At 39.8% G+C, this 18,207-nt stretch overlaps 1 protein-coding gene across 2 annotated transcripts in view; it reads right to left on the bottom strand.

Annotated features, from left to right (window-relative positions):
- Window positions 1–3,852: 3,852 nt before the first annotated feature.
- The window catches only part of GC (GC vitamin D binding protein), a 50,656-nt gene continuing 36,301 nt past the window's right edge, over window positions 3,853–18,207 (bottom strand). Inside the window, exon 13 of one of the 2 annotated variants that reach the window (XM_069457847.1) lies at window positions 3,853–3,871. The gene's annotated coding sequence lies outside the window, so the exon portion shown is untranslated. Of the gene's footprint in view, window positions 3,872–16,085; window positions 16,266–18,207 lie in introns of those variants that run through there. The other variant, XM_069457846.1, reaches the window with a different exon arrangement.

Genomic DNA, 18,207 nt, shown 5'->3' with positions numbered 1-18,207 from the left:
CTGAACAAAAAAAAAAAAAAAAAATGGGGCTCACTCTACCCTCTTGGGTCTTGGAATCTGAGCTCCCCCAAGCAGAGAGGAAGCTTCTCAGTCCTCAGAGTTTTGGGGGCCTGCAGCAGCCCCTGCCAAGTGGCCCCTTGCTTGCTCCTCAAGCCCAAATTAGAGGGCTTCCCCTGGAGCTCTTTCTGTCTTCGCTGATGCCTACATCTGGGTTTTAGGCTGCTCCGAGTTTAGGCCAGGGGACATCAGTGGAAAAACACGGTACATACAGTGGCAGTTCTGATCTTGTCTTCTTCATGAATCTGCCTACTGCTATTTACTTTTCAGAGTCTTCAAATGCCTGCTTCATGCATTCTGTCTAGGTTTTTGACTGCATTCAGTAGGAGAGATAGGATAGAATGTGCTTATTCCATCTTACTCCAAACTAGAATTGAATAGAAAATGTTTATTAGATTGAAGAGTGATGCACTTTGAACTGAAGAACTTTTAAAATTATTAATTTCACAGAGGACACAGAGTTTCCTGGTGGACTGGTGATGCCCAGGGGATTGATTATTTGGAGATCAACATTAAGAGGCTTCTTTTTCATAGCTTCACCCAGGGCTGCTCCAGCTCCCAAACTCATCCCTTGTCCCCACCCCTTCCTAGCCATTTTGAATACCTCATATTAAAGAGGTGAGTTTTGCAACTCAGGGACACCATTTGCCACAAGCAAGTGTCACAGGACTGCAAAGAGACCATCAAAGAACCCCACCTCCGTTGACCTGCTTTTCCCAGTCAATTATCTAATGATGGTTTAATTTGTCAACATTTCCTAATTTCATCACTATTTCATGTGACATCTATAGTAAACTTAAAGACCATTGGATAAGATTTTTTGGCCAAAACATAACAATCCTTATATTTTATAGCTTTACTGTATTTTAAATTTTCTTTTCAGGCTGTTAGTTAACCAATGCAGGAGTGTGTTGAAATAGAGTTCACACCGCTCTAAAGTACACAAAAAGACGATTACATGTAATTTTCTGGAATATTCCTTGCATTTATATTACCAGTTAATCTCCTGTAAGCAGTTTAGTTATTCACACAGTGAAAAGTATGTGGATTAGGGAGAGGAAAAGACTGTGGGAATTTATAAAGATCAGGAACTCTGGCTGGCCCTGTTGGATCCAATTTTCTCTTCTTGACGTTCGGCTTAGAATCAGAATATTACCCCTGAAATGGACATTAGAGACGATTAATATAACTTATAAAAAAAAAAATCAAACACAGTTAAATGACTTGCCCCGGGTGACACAGTTAGTAGGGGCCAAGACTAGGCTTAGGGCACAGCTCTTCTGACTTCCAGCCCGTTACGCCCTATTCACGAAGCAATTCTGTTCAACTCACTGCTAGCTGGAGTGGTGTTGGGGTGCCAGCCACCAACAGCAGCAGGCACACAGGGAGTTTACATTCTTTCAAAGCCTATATCCTGGACTTAGTTCCTGTCTGGGGTGGCTGAACTCTTTCATATGCTCACGTACATGTTCAGCTTGGAAGTCGGGAGAGGTTTAAAGGTAGAGGTTTATGACCCTGCACTTTGGTCTCTTAACACGACAATATCACAAGCTTTCACTGTGGTGCATACCCAGCCGTGCCACCCACAACAGCAGTAAGGAAGGCATTGAGAACACACGTGTGGCAGGCATCAGACTGACTACTGGTGCTAAAAAGGAGAGCCCGGGTTTGGTCTCTGCCCTTAAGGAGCTCACAGTGTAGCAAGGAGCAGTTGGTTTGTATCTACACAATGTTCCCTGAGCTGAAGAATTTGTAATTGGAGGTCAGCCTTTTTTCTTTTCCCCTTTCTTTTATTTGTATTCATTCCTCTTCCTAAATGTGGGATATGCATTTAAGAACGATTTTTTTTTTTTTTTGGTCTTATTTGCCATTTTGAAGGTCCAGAGGCACCTGGATAAAAACCAGCAGTGTAAGTGAACAGATTCCTAGCACTGCCTCATCCAGGTGGTACCCACGCTCTTTTCTGGTTTCCCCAACAACCCTGGCAGCCCTGGGTCTTAGAATGCTCTTAACTCTTAGGTTCTTGTTTTTGTCCCTGTTAGCATCTAAGGATAAAGGGTGTGAGATGCTCCTAGACCTAGCTTACGCCTGGTTCTGCGTTCGCCTGCCCTGGCCTGCTCTTGAATGTGGGCTGTCTCCTCCATGGCATTTGCCCTGGCCTGGGCCATGTTCTCTGACTCGTCACTCTCTGGTGTCTCGACTGGCTCACCCTGTGGCACAGAACAAGATAGCAGAATGCACCTCTACGACTGCTCTTTGGAAAAAGAGGTGGGCTAAGCAAGGGAATGGTTCCTCGTAGGAACTACGGCTAGTTTTGGCTCTGCTTTCCACCTCAGTTCTGCCAGGTTATTGCATCAGATATTTTCAAAAGTGATGACAGCTAAGGAGGACAAGGGATCAGGGTGGATCCCAGGAATTTTGTTTACTTCAGTGAGGCCTTTGGCCTCCTCGGTGTTTCATGTTTTCGAGGCTTTAGAGCAATACCTAAGAGAACCTGGCAACTGTCTTCAGACACTGCATAAAATATTTCTTAGTAGAAACAATGCAATTGATGATTATGGTGAATAAACAGAGCCAATTCAAGGAGAACCAAATACACGGGTTTCTGTAGTCCAGGTTAGGTGGTTTGCAGAGTTGCTGGTCTTTGCAGTTTTTTGCTGAGATTGGAAGCCCACCATGCCTACCTGGGGACTCCGGCTGCCTCCTCACTCTTTACGGGGGAATCTAAGGGAGCATCGGTTGCAAATCCAGACCAGAGTGCCCCTACAGGGCCCCGTCAAGGAATCTTAGTGACGATTGATTAAATCAAAATATCTAGACTCCTTCTAGACTTACAGATCTCAGACCTGGAAATTTTTGCAGCACCTTAGACTGGAGAGGATTCCATGGGGTCTTTCCAGACCCACAGCTGTTCTTTGCAGACTGGGAACTAGTCCACAGCCACTGGCTTGTGCCCGTAAATCTCAGGGGAGGGGGTTGTAAATGGTGTGAGGGGGTCCAAATGGCATGAGACAAAACTGCAATAATTTTTTAAAAACCCACAACCAGTAATAGTAGTTAATGTTTATTAACTGCTTTACTTGTCATACCTTATTCAATCATTAAAAGACCCTTTGAGAGAAAGAGATTATTATTTCTCCCATTTTATAGATGAAGAAAACATAAAATATTGATTGCCCAATGTCTCATAGAAAATAGGTTTTTTTTCTTTGTGTCAAAGTCAAACTGTTTGAATGGTTCAAGGTAGAAGAGAGTGTGTCTTGTTTTTACTATGGCAACAATATTAATAGTTTTAGATTCATAAGACATGCTTTGATTTCATGGTGGGGAATCACAAACCCTGAAAGACTCATTTTCCTAAGATCACACAAGTAGTAAATGGCAGAGCTGAGAGTAAAACTTGGGCTTTTTGACAAGCAAGGCAAAGTTCTTCCACTAAGGTTCTGATGGTAGAATTTAGAATGTTGAAGTTGTTGGCCGCCTGCAATCATGCAAAAACCAGGAATTTGCTGCCATCTAGTGGGCAAACTGAGTAATTTACATTTTCAAAAAAAGTTTCAAATACTGCGTGGAGAGCAGCATCTCTCTGTCTCTCTGTCTCTCTGTCTCTCTCATACTGTTGCCAAAGCACGTGGGGTGAATACGAATTGTAGAGGTTCACTACTCTATTGCCAATATTTGACAGACGGAAGCATTTGAGTGTGAAGCAATTGAATGACATCTCCAAGGTCACACCCTATGATGGTGGCAAAACTGGGAGCAAAACTCCAGCCTCTTTTCTGGTTTGGTGCTCTTCTCCTCTGCTACTCTGTAACTGAAAAAGAAAAGTTACTTTGAATTGTCACAATCCAAAACCAAAGTATTTACCTGAGGTATTGTGAGGCTTTCAGCACATATAATATCACTCAGCTTTCTCTTTGGGCAGTCAAGTCTTGGTTATGTTAGTGGAAAGGAAAATTTGTGTATGTAATATGAATATATATCCATATCTGCATATATATACGTTTATGTTTATACTTATATCTATACTTATACCTATATACATGCATAATCTTTTTTTCTTGTATTAGAATAAATTTCCACGTCTTGGCACATAATAATTTATGATAGCTTAGAAGTAGACTGAATGCCAGTAGACTACTGTTTGATTTTTCAAAGTTAAAAAAATAAAACAGATTAGTATAGTATAAATAGCAGAGTATACTGTATACATTGCATAAATATACTTTATGCCAGTATAGTCATAGCAGTAAAGGAGTTTTATAACTAGTTTTAAAGAAGCTTATTTTCAGATGTTTATCTCTACGTTTGATAAATTTATTATGCATATCAAGTAGCATACAAGATCTACCACCATAAACTTTTAAATAGTCTTAAGAACTGGTTCGTTCAGTCTAGACATGAAAGGGACAGTTATTTAAAATGGTTGATCCTTCTCTGTCACATTTATTAGTTTCTTTCTTAAAACAATGTATCTGGGGAAGTAATAACTGTTTATTTCTAGGCATTCTTTGAAAAATAACAGGGAGTTGGGGAAGAAGCTCCTCTCAGGAAAAAGCAGTTTTTGCCTTTTTCTGGATGATCTGTGCCTTATAGAAGATATTCTTGATGTTTTCACCCCTTTTCTATACGTTTTGGATAGGATTCTCCGAGACACCCTCGGGGTGGAAGCCGACGTCCAGCGTCTTAGCCCCTTCCCTGTGCTCTTTGGTTGTCATCTTCAGTTTTGCAGGATTCTGAACGCATTAAAAAATGTCAACAAAGTTTCAGCAATTATAGAACAATACCAAAAAAAAAAAAAAACCCAAAAACCCTTTTTTGTTTTAAAAAGTTTTTTTAAAAAAAGCTTTTGGACTCAAACAAAAATATGTGAACCTGGCTATTCAAATAGAATAGGTAGAAAAATGTCTTTACCTACATTTTTTTTCTATTAATTTCAGAGATTTATCTTTTACTTTTAAACTTTTAATCCATTTGTAGTTTGCTTTTGTATGTGTCATTCGATAGGTTTCCAATTTAATTTTTCTACACATGATAGAAAAATTTTATACAATATACAAAATAATCCAACCTTTTTACATTGATGTCTGACATTTTCGCTATAGTGTTTTAAGTTTTCGTGTATTCCTGGATTTCTATTTTATTCTGTTTATTTACTGGTATGTCATTATTTATTGTTTGTATGGCTTTGTATTACGTCTTAATATCTGGTTATACACATTCCCACGTACTACTCATTTTTCAGGCAGACTTTGTTATAGACTTTTATGTTTCTATATAAAATGTTTAATAATAATGTTGAATGACTCAAAAAAATTCGTCTGGAATTTTAATGGGGGTGACATTTAAATTTATAGATAAACTTGGAGAGAATGTTTTTATGATAACAATTCATTCACTCCAAGAGCATAGACTGTATTTTCACTTATTCAGACTATCTTCTATTATTGTGTTAAAATTTTAAACTTTTCTAAATGCAATGGCAGATTTTAGAAGCTTTCCTTAAGCTTTCTCTGCCCCAAGTTGAATCTACAATTCCACGTCCCTCACTCCCAATGTTTCCAAGTTCAAGACGGCCTTTAAGGGATTTTCTAGCCTTCAGACTCCTTAAGCGTTCTCATAATTATTGTTATTATGGTTGTTAGTTTCTCAAATCATTTAGTTTCCTCTCACAGTAACAGTTTTTCTAGACTCGATTTTGGAGGAGAGAGCCAGCAGTTTGTTATAAGTCCCCATCCTGAATCACGTGGGTACAAGTTGTTGTTAGACCTGTTTGGATGAGACTATGTATTGCTTTTGCGGAGAGCGATAAAGGGAAGTCACTTCCTTGACCCATTTCAGCACTTGTGAAATGTACACCTGACCCCGATGCTGTGGGCCCAGGCATAAGAGTACCAAGGGGGGCCCACGTAACAAATGTCTCCATGTTTAAATGTTTGAAATCAAGCTGACAAGCTGTTAAACAAATAAAATATGTTCTGTCCTCCTAACTTGGCAAATATACCTTCATAACCACCTGGAAATCCAGGTTTAAGTTTAAAACCCTTAGATTCGTCTGAGTTCTGTAATAGAGCATAGCAGAATATGGAGACCCAGCCTCCAGTCCAGGGCATTCCTGGGACCCCCAGCTCTGGGAGGATCTCATACACGTGCACTTGTGCACCTTGGCCCTCATGTTTAAACTCTGTCCACATCCTCCTCAACCAGCTGCCTCGTGGCTACCCCTTTATACCTGGAGTTTTGCTCTGTGGCAGTGTGATCTGCCCAGAGAGGAGGCCTGTGCAGTTACTGGACGTTTGCATGCAATCCTGGCATCCTGGGTATTAGAGTGAAAGGAGGATGAGTGGACTCTTGGGTGCACATGTCCCTTTGGACTCATGAATGCCTGGCTACCTGGGGAGTGTCTTGGCTGGGAGAAGGCTAGAATAGGACTTCCTAAAATATGGTGCCCAGAGCTAGTGCTCTGGGTGCCTGAATCTAAGAGAGGTACCGGTCAAATGCTACAGTTTTTTTTTAGGCTTTGAAGGAAGACATGTAATTCCTTCCATTTAATTTCTTAAGAGGGTTAGTTGTTGCCTGACAAGGTACAGGGGTGAGCTTTCTATTTGGGGAGTAAAATGAACTGTGGATTATGAGAAGAGAGCTGTCTCCTCGAAAACTCTTTTTCCTTCTGTTATACCCGCACAATGCAGATATGAATCACATGTGTCTCCTTTCTCAGCCGCTATTTAATGAGAAAAGAGTAACTTGAAATAGAAGCTGTAGAGAGGGACGGAGGAGATGGCTGACGGGAGACATCGGTCGCCAGATTGTTTCAGAAAGAAGGAAAAGTTTTAGGTGGAAAAAGACAATGCTCAGGTGTAATTCTGAGGGAAAAGAGCCAGAACCTACCAGAGCTTCCAGAGGCAGAAGTTGTGGAGCAGAACAAGAAGAAACCAGATACCAGCAGAGATCAACCCCTGAGAAAGGTAGAGTCCCACGGCAAGGCTAGGTGGCGGTCTGTTTCTCCTTCCCTCACACCTCCAGAAGGCAGCGGGCTCCCAGCTGCTGGAGAGGTTTTCTGCCCTCATGAGCCCCAAAGCTGGTGCCACCAGTGAACTGGGAGCTTCCTGAAAACAAAGCATCAGGCTGTGGGCCCCTCGGGGTTGCTCCCTTCACCTCAGACCTGAGCCAGATGGCGGGCCCTGTGCTCCTTCTCCAGCCACTGCGTGACTTTGTTCTCCCCTTCAGTGTCCATGTCACTCATTCCCACACAAACCTTCTCAACTCCAACCCAGACAGGGGGCCGGTGAATCCTGGGGGATCCCTGTGATCCCACAACTTGGACATTCTGGGTGGGCTGCCTTCCGGGAAGAGAGGGAGCAAAGGTGACCAGAGTGCCAGCTCTCCTCCATTCAGACTCTCTTCCTCGCCGTTCCCTCCTCTACCCACGGCTGCTGAGTGGCACGGGTGTCCCAAGGGACGACCCAGCTGGGACTCTCAGGAGTGGCTGCTTCCCTCTGTTGGTGCACCCACCACCCTGAGGCTTCCACAGAGAGTGGGGGAAAAAGAATACGAAACAAAATGGAGGCTGGCAAGTGTGGTTGGTGGTTGGGGAAAACAGACTGCGTTTTAACGAAACCTCACTAAGCGTGGACAATAGAGTTCTTTTAATGTTCTGTTGTGGTTGGGTTCAAAATCAAATAATACGTTTCTTTAATTATCTGTGTATGGATAAAAGGGCCCAAACTTGAAAAGTTCACATCATTGATGTTCTTAGTATTTTACTTAAGGGGCAAAATTAGCCTTTTATTAAGGAGGGGGGCAGGAACAGAGGGCAAAATGTGAAACTTATTCCTATTTTGTAAGGATTGTGTCCTGAGCTGGCCGTTGCCCAAATCAGTCTTCATTGAGAGGGGCCAACAGTACTGTATTTCATGTTAATACTAAATACCAGAAAATGCCCTAATCTCACAGGGATCAAAGGTAGTGAAGTTTACAGTTTATTGTCCTCCTCGTGCCTCAAATTTTTGTGAAGTGGATGAATGATGTCCTGTGTCCTTCAGAGTATAAAGGCAGGCTGTGGGTGGGTCCAGGACTTGTCAGGTCAACGTGCCTTGTGAGCCTGAGTTTCTGGGAGGCGCTGTTCTTATCTGGTGTTCCCTGCATCCTGCTCCTAAATTTCAGCAGAGGCGTGGAGTGACCAGTCTCACAGAACTGGTGCTCTTGAGAGAAGGATTACTTCTTTTTTAGCCAATTATTTAAACCACAGCGCACTCTGGCTTCACAGTTTTGTTTCAGGAATACGTATGAAAGAGAAGAAAAAGGCGGACATCCATTTTCATGAGCAATAATCTACCCTGTGTTATGGCAAGAAACATGCTGTTTTAAAATGTTTAACCTGACAGAAATTTCTCCTTAATGTTTGTATGCTTGTGGTATATAACCACAGAAATGCTTAGAGAAACAACAGTTTATTTATTTATTTTTTTTATTTCAGCATATTAAAGGGTTACAAATGTTTAGGTTACATATATTGCCTTTGCCCTGCCCGAGTCAGAGCTTCAAGTGTGTCCATCCACTAGATGGCGCTCATTGATCGTACTCATTATGTGGGTGTACACCCATCCCCACCTCCACCCCATCTGCCCGACACTCAATGAATGTTACTATATGTGCACTTAAGTGTTGATCAGTTAATACCAATTCGGTGGTGAGTACATGTGGTGCTTGTTTTTCCATTCTTGTGATACTTCACTGGGTAGAAAGGGCTCAAGCTCCATCCAGGATAATACAAGAGGTGCTAGTTCATCATTGTTGCTTGTGGCTGAGTAGAACGCCATGGTATACGTACACCACATTTTATTAAGCTACTCATGTATCGATGGGCACTTGGGTTGTTTCCACATCTTTGCAATTGTGAATTGTGCTGCTATAAACATTTGAGTGCAGATATCTTTTTTATAGAACGTCTTTTTTTTCGTTTGGGTAGATGCCCAGTAATGGGATTGCTGGATCAAATGGTAGTTCTACTTATAGCTCTTTGAGGTATCTCCATATTACAACAGTTTAAAATATAGCTGTGCTGATTAAATGGACTTTATATAATTGCTGATTGATGAGAATATTGATTCTATTTGAATCAAAATTAATCACTGATTTCATTGTTATTAGGGCATCATTTCAGTCTTTTGAGTTAATATCTGATGATTCTTTGCAATGTAATTCTCTGCTTTATACCCAGAAATGATCTTTTAGAAATTAGAGTAATGACTGAGTCTAAGTATTGGTTTAACTTGAGTGTAATAGATATCATAATTGGAATTTATGAGTGACAATGAGTCATGTATGTGATAAACTGAATGAGAAAAACTTATTGTAGATTAAAATTATTGTTTTCCCTTTGTGTTAAGTTTGTGTACTTTTGCCCTTATTCTGAATTTATACTAATTTCTTGTTTTCATCTGATTAATTTTATAATACCGAAGCATAGGAAGTAATTTTTAAACAATATTCATGATTTTATTTCTGTTCAGTAAGTCTACATTTGATTTAAACTTTTATTTAAGTTGTTTCCCCTGCCATAGGAGCGCTTTGCCATATTCTGCATGGCCACTGCCAATGGCAAAAATGTTGATCTAAGAAATTTCCAAATGAATAAAATTTATCTTTGACTCTTTGGCTCTGTTTTTGGTGCCCCTTCTCCTTCTCCAAGGCTTTTCCTCAGCTACTCCATCCCCTAACATCCAGGAAATATTCACATGTGCTCCCCTCCCCCACATAGCTGAACTGGTTGTCAGTTGTTTGTGGCCATCTTGTGTCCTTACTGGGCAGTGTCGTATTCTGAGTATTCAGGACCTCTGCCTTGCCAATTGCTAAGTACCGTGTTCTGAATCTCACCTCTGTGCATGGCCTTTGGTCCCCATTTCTTTTCCGAAAAATTGGCTTTTACAAAAGTATCCGTGATCTCATTTGTTTATGTCATTCTATGAATTGGGGTCAATATTTGCATTTTCAAGGGCACTGTGTTGGAGAATAGTCGAGATGGTTTTGTTTAAAGTAAGTAAGGTCACTACGGAGTCGGTTGGCCTCAAAAAGTGTCAGAAAGGACACATCCACATGCTGCCATCTGGTCTCCTGTGCTAAAACCTTTTCTCTTTTCCGTGTGTTTCTAAAACTTGTAACATATTGAGTGCTTTCGTTTCCAATAGCAGCCAGTATGTTTTTTAAAAAACAAATATTTCTGGGAAAGAAAGTACTAAATTAAGTCACTCTAAGGTATAAATCCAATATGGAAACTGAATAAACATATTGAATGTCATAATAAAAACACAAATGCATTGAAAAGATTTATAAAAACAAGGAATTATCATTGTTACAAGAACACTGGAAATCTTGAGGAGAGTTTGAGGAAAAGGAGGAATTCCTAAAAGTACGAAAGGGAGTCTGTAGCTGGCTGTTGAGATCTTGGAAGACATATTCTGTGTCCTCTCTATTTGCTCAGGTAGGTGGTCCAGGGCCTGACGGTGTAGAGGTAGCAGCGTGATTTATCTGAATTATTATTTGGTGTGTCATCTTCCCACCCATCACTGGAGTAAACAAAAAATATAAAACCAAACAACTTATAGTTACTTTTCAATGAGAGACCAATGAATGATGTGTTGTTCTCATTGTCCTTCTGAACTTCAGTTTGCAGATGGAATTTCAGGAAAGCGGATCTGGCTGGTGAGATGAAAGGGTAGATGGCAGCTCCTTGCGTGGGACAAGGTAATCTGCCCTGAGGCTGCTTAGTATGAATAGCAGCAAGCACTATTTCACCTTAAAGAGCCTGGGCCAATATTCACAGGGCTACTGGCCAGTTTTCTTCTCAGCTCATCCTCAGCGATTCCCTTCTCTCTGCCTGTCATTCACGCCCTAGTTTATGAATGTCTGTCTTCCCTGCTAGAGTGGAAGTTCCTTTGATGATAGCGACTGTGCTTTGCAGATGTTGACTAGATGCTCAATAAATGTCTATTTAAAAGATACATATTCTGCAAAACATAGCCTGGCTACATCTGATTTTCTTGTGAAACTTGGATAAAGGGAAATAATGTGGCCTTTTCAACTTTTCTTTTTTTAGCTGATAATTGTGGTTGATAGCAAAATACCCTTCGGAATTGTCAGCGTGTGTCCAGTTACCAATCTCAGTGTCGAGAGAGCACGCACAGAGGTTAAGAGTGTATAGTGTTTGCGTCAAACTATCTGGAATCAAATCCTACCACTGACACTAGCTGTTGACATTGGGAGAGTTACTTAACAACACTGCCTCAATTTCTTTATCCTTCCTGTGGGTGATAATAGCAGTGTCCACCTTGTGGAGGTTAATGATGATAACGTATATGGGGTGATTTTAAAATATCTGCAAATTCTTTGATACTCCACCCATCAAAAATTATAGTACATTTCCCCTCCCCTTTGAACTTGAATGGGTCCTTGGACTTCCTTGATGAATAGAATGTGGTGGAAAGAATGTTGCTTGATTTCCGTGGGCCGATTAGAGAGGACAACTTCTACCATCGTCTCATGGTGAAATCACTCTAGGAACCTTCACCCATCACAGGGAAAGTCTGGCTGCCCTAAGGCTGCCACACCTGAAGAAACCACCCAGAGAGAGATGCCCAAGGAGCCCCACCTGTTCCAGACCGTGGCTGTTGGATTCCTTCTAGCCCAACTGCCAAACAGGTGATGGAAATGTTTTCAAGATGGCCCCAGCCTGAGAGGCACTGAGCCCCCTCCTTCCCCAGATCTGTGAGCACAGTTAATGGTTACTATTGTTTTAAGCTGCTCCTTAGGGATGACATGTTACTAAGCAACAGATAAGTGCCACGGTAACGAAATAGTAAGTGCTGTATCTGACTTTAGAAAAGTTCTCAATAAATGTTCTCTATTGTTAGATCAGTCTCTGCTGTTTGCTGGTATGTGGCCTTATTATGAGTGTGTTTATCTCGCTGAACCAATTTTACCTTTAAATTATATATAATAGGACCTGGATTATCTGCTTCATGTGATGGTGATGAAGATTAGATGAGATAATAGGTAGAAGAGTCCTTTGAAAAGTAATAAAGTCTATAAAAAGTGAAGTATTGATTTTTTTACATTTTTTTCTTACCTTAAACCTAGCAGAAGTTTAATATCGAGAAGGTATTTATGCTGCATAACTAAAGCTATTTTTGAAGAGACAACATGGATCTAATTTTTTTTCTCAAATTTTTAAACGTTCTCAGGAACTAAATGAAAAATCTGGATGGACCATTTCATGTGTGTACAAAGCTGCCAAATTAACATAATTGTTAAAAATCTCTGAGAATAAAAGTTGAAAATTCTGTATCTTTTTAACTGCTTTTCACGTTGTTGTAAATAGAACTATAGCACAAAGTAAGCGTATTTCAGATGATTTTCTGTTACCAATTTTTATTAAGATCTGATGTCAGAATTTCTCTCTGCACAGTCATCTGCATTTAGGCTTGTCATCCACAAGGTGGAGACAAAGGCTTTTATTTGAAACAGGCATGTTCTGAGGCCTTTCGGGTGCAACGTGCAACAGATGCAAAGAGTCCAATTTCTTTCCCATATTGAAGAATGTGGACGCAGGTACCTAATTCATCGTAAGAAACTTTCTTACTGGGGTAGAAGCAACATAGGAATCCTAAGCTTCTTACCTATGGGAGCGTAAGTAGGTACCACTATCATTAACTGTAAACTAGAACTTGCCAAAAAGCACGAGTTACGAAAGTAGGAGCCCTGTGGAAGCAGGTGTGGTGGAAGGAACAATTAGATGCTTTCTTGGCCTAATGGGGAAAAGAATATTTCAGATCCTGGGACAAATGGACAAGGTTCAAAATACCTTTTGGGAAAGACAATCTTTTGACTTGATTATCCATGACTGGGTTTTCTTTAGTGGGAGATAAAAGTTTTTATTTTATAATTAAAGGCAAAATACTCAAGATGCAATGCCAGATTGAAATAATGTCATGTTAGAAATTTACCCTTCTTCCAGTATGATCAGTCACTTAGTCACAAGATGTTTAATTGGTTAATCTCAGATATTTTCCTTTTTCTAATTTGGGTGAAGCAGTGTTTGGCAGGCTTGGCTGCAGGGCAGGTTCCACTCAAGACTGTTGAAATCTGAATCTCTGAGGGCGTGACTGGTATATTTTTCACAAACCTCCACACAGTTCTAATGCTCACTAGGGTTAAGGATCACGGGTCTATACGTTTTTTTTGTTTGTTTGTTTTGTTTTGTTTTGTTTTTTTTGGTGGGGAGATCTCTGTGGTGGGAAGAGGTGCACAAAAGGGAGACCAGAGACATTAAAGAAACACGCTTCTAAGACTTCTTGTTTATTTTTATCTGTTTATCTCCATATGAAAACTGGATAAACTATCAAGCTGATCAAATTCTTGCTTCACTGAGGCCCGCTGTTGTTGAACTAAATGACATAATAGAATGGCTTTTTAATTGTTATGTTTTTAAATTAAAATGTCCATACAAAGGAGCTTTGTTTCTCAAGAATTTCCACGTAGGGTATTAATACGCTAATCCTGTGAAGACCATTTAAGGTGATGGTTCTCAGGTGCTGTCTGAGAAACACCTGTGGGCTGACGTAGGCTCCAGAAAAACACGAGGAGTCGGTAATGCAACTTGAAAGACTTCAAAACCTTATAAAAGACGACAATGGAAGGTTTGTGTGATAATCACAGTTTCCGTGTCAGTTTGGCTGGGCTCGGTGCCCATTTGTTTGGTGAAACGTCTAGACGTTGCTGTGAAGGTATTTTGTCGATGGGATTAACGTTTACCACGAGGGGACTTTAAGTGAAGGAGCTTGCCATTGACAGTGTGATACCGTGAGTGGAGGTTACGCAGCCAGTTGAAGCCCTTAAGAGTAAAAACAGGTTTCCCAGAAAGGAAGAATTCTACCTCCAAACCGACAGAAATCCTGCTTGAGTTTCTCAGCTGTCAGCCTGCCCTGGAGATCGCAGACTCGCCAGCCTCACAACTGCGTAAGCCAATGTCTTAAAATAAATCTTTTCACTTCTCTATCCCCTATTCTTTTTGTTTCCATGCAGAACCCCGATACAACTTGTAAATGTCATCCTTAGAAGCGGAGTAGAGTCTTGTTTGTTTGCTTTGAATCACGGTGAGGACCCAGGTTTTTGTCTGAAGGTGATACTTAAGGAATAAAAAATTGAAGCCTTTTTATATAAGAGAAATTAACTAAAGAAATCAGCTGTGGTTGACACGGACATTCAAAAGCAACTCTTTGCTGTTGGGCAGCACTTAGTAAGCATAAATTTTGGCAGTATCTGATCAAAATATCTCTTCTTAGGAAATGAAACATATGAAATGTGTGCATACTTATGCATATAAGATTTAATATTAAAACACTTATACTAAAATGACAGAATATTTGGGCCAGCGAGTCTCAATACAAGAAAAAATGGTGAAAGCCGTTCAGAGTTTGCTGGAACATATATCTAGGGGAACGGTGAAAACACTACTTCAATCAATTGTGTAATATTTACTGACTACCTAGTGACCCAGTAATACTGGGTAAAAAAAAAAAAGCAAAAAAAACTTCACCACAATGGACCAGTTTGCAGTAGTTAATGAATGACTTATAAATGTAATTTCTCAAATAAGAGCAGATTTTTCTAAAATTAATTTCACACAGCAATAATTCTGGGACATATTCAAAGGAAAAGGGGTTAGTTGTTAAATAAATTTGAAACACTGAATTATATATGGTGAATTGTGACTCTTCAAAAAAGAGATAGACTATGTTGTGTTTCCAAAACTACTTTGCTCAGGGAACACACTTCAGGTGTGCCCACTAACCTTCCTTGCAATGCAGCAGTGGAAAGCTAAGACCTTGTTTTGTTCTTTACTAACTCTCTGAGCTGGAGCCACCAACTCACCGTTTTGGAGATTCAGTCTCCTCATACCTTATCAATGTCTACTTCTCAGAGTTGTTTAAAGCTTCAGTAAGGTAATTTTTGAAATGAAAAAAAAAATTTTTTTTTAAATAAAATCTAAAATGCTCCCTAAATTTCTAGTGGATAGCTTGTTGCCTTCTGACTTTATGGCATCTGGAAAACTCTATTTGAGGTTTATTTCTCATTTTTCAAACTTTGTGGGCGGTAGGGCTGTACCTTCTACCACAGAAGCTGCAAGGGGGAAGGCGTTTTGTGTCCCAGTTCCTGGCAGCTAAAGGTATGGTCACTTGACCTTGGCTCAGTTAATGAAATGCTCCTTGCGGGGACTTAGAATCTCGAGCAGTGACAAGGATGATTTTGGTTAATTTGACTCCAATTATATTTGCAAAAAAATTGCTGCATCTTCATTATATACTCTACATCTACCATGAGGTGAATTCAAATTCCCTGATGCAATTAACTACATATAAAAGGTTTTCCATGGTTTGTATTAGTTTCAAAGAGGTATTTATTTTGAAAATCTGATATTTCTTTCAAAGCAGAATATAGAGTTAGAACACTTTCATTTTCCCTGGACAAAGAAGGCATATAGAATATCATATATATTTTATATGTGGTAAATTGAGTTAAGCAGAAAAATCATCGTGTTTTTAGAACTTTGCCTCAGTAAATTGCTCTTAGGAGTCATAAGCAAAGGTAAACTTGTTCAAGCCACAAAGATTTTCTTTTTGCAAGACAGATACTACCTAATTAACACCATGCAACTTGCAGCTGGAAGCAAGAAGGTATTCTCAGGAGGTGTTTTCATTTAACTTTTTAAGAAGTGAGATATCATAGGCTTTATGGTGGAAGGCTGGCTAATGTTTTCTTAATGGCACCTACTAAGCCTGAGAAGCAACAAGGAATGGAGTTTAGTGTTTGGGGAATTGTAAAGTGGATGATTAATGTTGTGAATGTTTTATAGAGAAACAGCTGAGATCTAGGCAAAAGCAGGGCTCATGAGGTGGAGGCTGCCTACTGTAGCATCTTTGTGGAAGACACAGGAATAGTTCTGAAGATCAACTGCATTCTCAGTCATGTTTATGGTTTGCATTACATTTCAATTTATTCTGATATTAAATCATAATACTTATTCATTGTATGAAGATACGGCAGCTGGAAACGGTAGGGAATATCCCAGTTGTCTCCCCAGAAGCTCAATGGTTTTGCTTAGGTTAGGCCATTATAGGTCATTCTTCAGGGTGGTTCCAGCTCCAAGTCTATGAGAATAATGGAAATGAATGATATATTAGAAAAATGGAGCTAATGGACAACTATAATGCTGTTCAGAGGATGCGTATGAGGTCATGTTATTTTTATGTTCATGCCAATGTCTAGCATGACCCATATATCCACTATGGCCCACCTCATGGGTTCAGAATTAAAAAAGTAAGAAATTCTCAGTACCCATAGTCAATAGTGCCAGCATATAAAGCCATCACTAATTTTATGCCAAGGTACATCGTACATTATACAGTGTTCTTTTTTTTAATGACGTATATGACCTTCTGCTCTATAAGGATGAATAATCACTACCAGAGTAGAAAAGGCAACCAATGTCATAGTAAGGCCTCCTGATCATGGAATTGAGATGATAGTTTAATAGTTTTTATTTTAGTAAAACACTGATGAGTGTAACTCTTTATCAAATCGCCTTCTACTCTGTGTAAAGGCAAATGTGCCTCCCCTTTGTTCTCCTTTTCCAAGACAGTATATAGTAGAGTTAGATCATAATTCTGTCTGCACAGCACAAGAAATTCCATCCTTCATTGTCTTCCATGAGTTTGTGTCTTGGAGTGAGAATGAGGTGGGAGACAGGAATCTCCCTCACAGCCTCAGGTCTTCAGTTTCTCTCACAGTGTGAGCACCTCCCTGTGGTAGGTATGATTTTGATACCTAAAATAGTTTTCACCCAACTTGATTCTATATTGTGAGCCAACTACTTTATCTTTTTGACAACCGAGGGAGCACTAATTGCTTCCAGAGCTGAAGGGAAAAAATACCTGGCTTTGTCAGATTTATTAAGAGACAGGAATTCCCTCTTCGATAGGGCGTGCAAATGTGGTCACAATCAATTTGAAGCTTGGAGGCTTGAGGAAAGAAATTGATCAAGGGAACCAATAACTGTCAAGATGTCAATTCAAGTTTTTATTAAGACTTTAGTTAGTTGAGAGTGAAATATCATAAAATTGTTGACTAGAAGACAATTGTGAATTGTAGGTGTCCCCAGGGATAGAAATACCTTGAGACACAAGGCTTCAGCTTTTACAAGTTGTTTGAATCTCTAACTAGGGAGGGGTTGGCTTTCATTGAAAAGAAATATATAAGCCACCTAAAGCTGGCTTAACAGTTTTAGGAACCGTTTCACCCTAAACAACGGGCCACTTCTGCTGTTGAAGGATTTACCTGTTTTAGTAAGAGAAAAATCTTCTACTAGAATAATTGAAAATATGATGAAAAGGCTGGTCTATCTGGGGGGGAAAGTAGTCAGCACTTAGTCTAGAATCATTAAGTCAAGACCTGGGTTCAGAGCAGCTCACCACAGGCATCATATTGTTTTTTGGGCAACGCTGCTAATAACTGAAAGAGTCTTTGTTCACTAGAGTTACAAAATTCTGCCTGGAACCCAGGAACCACAATCTGTTGGTTGTATTCTGAAAACCTAATATGAAGGTTTAGGTTGTGGCCTCATTATTTCTGGATATCAAGTATTCCAGTTCTATAACTTTGTGAACAAGATACAATTTGCTTTTTTCCAAGCTATGTAACTATTCCTGATATGATTTAGTATTGATAGGCCTTTATCATTGCAGACTGTGATTATGATAAATAGGTAGTAGATAAAATTGACCTCAAAAGAGTCAATTAATGTTGTCAGAATCTATGGAAGGAGTATACAAATGATTTTAGAGCTTTCATCTTGATGATCAAAATGCATATGGTTGGCCAAACAATTAGGTGGTATAGAAATTGAGGGATTTATTAAAGGCCAGAGGAAAGTGTTGGCTAACACAAAAGAAATGACAAAAATTTCTATAAAAGATGAAGATAATGACCATGAACCAGAAGAATCAGCATAGACTATTTGTTAATCTGTCACTGAAAAACTGAATTCACCTCTTGATTTAGTTAGCATTAAAAACATTTTTGAAATTGGTTCTG

The sequence above is a fragment of the Eulemur rufifrons genome, chromosome 24 (genome assembly GCF_041146395.1).
Source record: "Eulemur rufifrons isolate Redbay chromosome 24, OSU_ERuf_1, whole genome shotgun sequence".
NCBI classification, from domain to species: Eukaryota; Metazoa; Chordata; class Mammalia; order Primates; family Lemuridae; genus Eulemur; species Eulemur rufifrons.
Note: the sequence above shows the minus strand (reverse complement) of the source record. Positions and strands in the feature narration are given on the sequence as shown.